The sequence below is a fragment of the Oreochromis aureus genome, linkage group 14, assembly GCF_013358895.1.
Source record: "Oreochromis aureus strain Israel breed Guangdong linkage group 14, ZZ_aureus, whole genome shotgun sequence".
NCBI lineage: Eukaryota > Metazoa > Chordata > Actinopteri > Cichliformes > Cichlidae > Oreochromis > Oreochromis aureus.
In genome coordinates this window covers 27,200,130-27,203,555 of record NC_052955.1, presented here as the reverse complement: position 1 = coordinate 27,203,555, position 3,426 = coordinate 27,200,130, and the positions used below count along the sequence as shown (strand labels likewise).

Sequence of the window (3,426 nt, the reverse complement as noted above, 5' to 3'; positions counted from 1 at the left end):
AGTAAAGCAGAAATTGGTGAAATGTAAATTATTTACATGTAGTTACAATATGGGTGTCTAAAGGAGTCCATGCATTCAAAATCAATACAACTAAGTCTTACTAACAGCACATTTCCTCTAAGGTACACTTGAATTGCACATAGTTTTTCAAGTCATTAGCAGTTAGGTTGTTTCGGGAATCTAAGAGAAGTTGCCACAGGTTTTTGTTTTTTCTCTTTTTTTCTACAGGATTGAATTTGTCTCACTCTTAAACCCAGATCAATTTAGGGAAGCTGAAGTCAAGTCTTTTTTTTTAAATCTCTTTCTAGACTCGTAATTCTCTTTCTCTCTAAAGATAGTTCTTTGAGTCCCTAGCTATATGTTTTCGGTCAGTGACATTTTGGGGGAATGAATGGCTGGACATCATCTGCTTGTTAAGCGATGGCATGTTGTCAAGCTCCTATAGTGTGCATTAATCCTGTTGTCTTTTTAAAGTGTCGCATTGCTGTGTATCTTGTTTTATTTCATATAAACAAGCCCCTAAAAATAATCAGTGGCCATTATTGGATTCTTTAGCTTTTCATTACCACTATTCGTCTGCAGCACATCTTTAAGCTTAGTTCTTAAATTCTTACAGTGTAGCTACAGCCTGTGGCCTCATGGTTTGTCAGACACCAAATATTTGAAAGTTTTAGAAAAGAATCACTCTGAGGCTGACTAAGATCTCAATGGTAACATGAACCTTAGGATCTGGAATTTTTCAAAGTGAGTCATCAAAACCACAAAGCAGCACATTAATAACTAACCTTGTGTTTTGGATGAATCATCTCAGATTCCTCTTGATTGAAGTTGAGTCTGTTGTCAGTGTCCTTTCCCTGCCATATGACTACATTTTCTTTCATTCTCATGTTGACTTTTATAGAGGGGAAAAAGTTTATGATTATCCTCCATCTTTGCTCTGCTAAAGTCTTTATATTACCCTAATCATAGTTCTGTAGTGAGTCACCAGGTTCCACACCATTATATGCCAGCTGATTGTCTTCGCCATGTTTCAGTATTGTCCACAGACCGCTCATTTGTGTTGCATTAGTGTTTTTAAGTCCTTCAGCTAATACATTACCTTCCTTAAAGGGCAACTTGGGTTTTGTTCTGTTGTTTTTTTAATTCATGTAAAAGATTTTTTGGAAATGAATGTTTGAAAAGCTAATGGATGATTTATGTTTAAGAGAAAAAGGCTAAAATTCAGATGAAAAATTGAATTGCGGCTCTCTTAAAAACTTTTCTCAGTACACATCATACTGTGTTAAGTAACTGAGAGGACTCTTGCTCTCCGTCTCTGTCCAGTAGTCCTGTTTTCTTTTTTTCAAGTATCTGTAAGTAATTGTGAGTAATAATTCATCACAGTGAATTACTGTGTGTGCCAGTTACACAAACTTGAGCCTTACAGAGCATTAAGTCTACAGCTTTTCATGACAGAAAGAAGAAGAGAACTTTTTTTCGTGCCTGGGTGAATTTTGTGCATGTGAGCTGATGGGACTTCACTGCTGCATCTGCCACAAATAAAACATGCATGGTGCTCCTGCTCAACGAAGGATTATGTTCTGGGAGATATGATGGAGTTCTGGATGGGATGTCGAAGCAAGGACTGTGCAGCATTGATAGCTGGTGCTGTTTCTTCTCCTTCCCTCATAATTGTAAAGCTGTGTGTCATATGCATACCGATTTTTCAATCATGTTCAAGGCTAAAGCTACTGTTTGCCTCTATATTTCTACTATGTAACATTGACCTTGCGCAGTTTCACTTCCTTATGTAACCAGGTTCTAGGTTTTTGAGGAGAGGCTTTAACTTTGTCAGAAATACAACCTTTATCTTGGTTCCTCTGGGAAATTCAGTTTTGTTTTGTTTTTTTAGAAGAGATTAAACTTTATTAATCAAAATAATTTTGCGTTGTCGGCAGGATTTGAACCTGCGCGGGAGACCCCAATGGATTTCTAGTCCATCGCCTTAACCACTCGGCCACGACAACTGTTGTTTAAAGGCATATATAGATTTTGTTTTCTGAAAATGTAACTATTCCCTGATTGCTATTTATTTTATTCACTGAGGATCTCAATAACGAATATCTAAAGAACTCCAGATTTTGACTTTTAAGTCCAAAGCAGCTGGTCCCATTTTCCACAGCACGATTTGTATGCGTTTCTTGGTTTTGCTGCCTGTTGGCCATTAGGCTGCACGACAGTCCCTTGTTAACCTCACTTCTCCAGACTTTAGATAGTCCTAAACTGAATTTCCGCAATTTACCCAACTCCAAGGACCGCTATCTAGCAAGTGGCCTGTTATCTTGCTGCTTATTTAACAGCAGAGCATATTTCACGATTTGCAAACAACAGTGCAATCTAAAACATTCTTGCTTACTGATAGAAAAGGTATGCAAATAACACACATATAGCAACAAATTTAAAAACATCTACACAGCCATGATGCACAGTGCGAATGTGGGTGTAACAACATGGAGAGTGGCAGGAAACTAAGTTCCCTACTGAGAGAAATAATGAACAGGTGTCCAAAGTACAAGCTTCAACTAGTGTGTATGGATGCGTGTTGGCATGTCTGCTTGTGTCACTTCATATGGTTGCTTTTTTAGTGTCCCAGCATTTGCTTACAAATTTCCCCTCTCAAGTCTGAGCGAGTGCAGGCCCGTTGCATTGTTCTTGACAATGAGACAGGGTGACCTAAACTTCCCATTCACATTCCAAACATGATTAGTATGCAGTCAAAACAAAGGCAAATAGACTATAAAGGCTGTCACAGAGTCAGAATTAACAACCAGTATGACAGAGCAGTCACCTAACAGAGGAAAGATTGACAGCCTTTGATTGCATTATTATGCATCAATCACATATTCATCTCCATACACAAGTTATTCCAATGAAAAAGAGAGATATACATTCATACAAAGACAAATGCTACACAACCTGGCACATGCACATACAATAAAAAGGACACTAAGCACCCACGTAACGTCAAATGCAAACACAATTATGCAGACTGAGTTGCTTTCATACTTCTGTGTCTCTGCCTTCTGCCTCTTGCACCTCCACCTATATTCTGTGATCAGCTAAGTTCTGATGCCAGAGTACCAGTAGTGGATTGGCAAAGTTCCCCAGTGCATCAGGCTAGAATTTAGCCAGACACTGACACTTGACAAATTGTTGTTGGCACTGGTACCAAGAGACTAAAAGAGAAAACTAATCGTGTCTGTATATCAGTTTTTTTGTGGGCCATTTTTGTGTATACACCTCAGTTTCTGTTAACTCTGCCAATATATGGTCTTTGAGTTTATATCTAAAGGTAAAATACATGGAGGTGTGGTGTATTTATGTAAGCCGTATAAGGATGCAGGCATCATTATTACTGGTTCAGTCTGTATCTCTATAGCAATACAT

The 3,426-nt window shown here is 38.2% G+C and overlaps 1 non-coding gene across 1 annotated transcript; it reads right to left on the bottom strand.

Annotated features, from left to right (window-relative positions):
* Window positions 1–1,925: 1,925 nt before the first annotated feature.
* Window positions 1,926–2,006, bottom strand: trnas-aga. Its single transcript has one exon. It is a non-coding gene; the product is annotated as a tRNA-Ser (tRNA).
* Window positions 2,007–3,426: the final 1,420 nt, after the last annotated feature.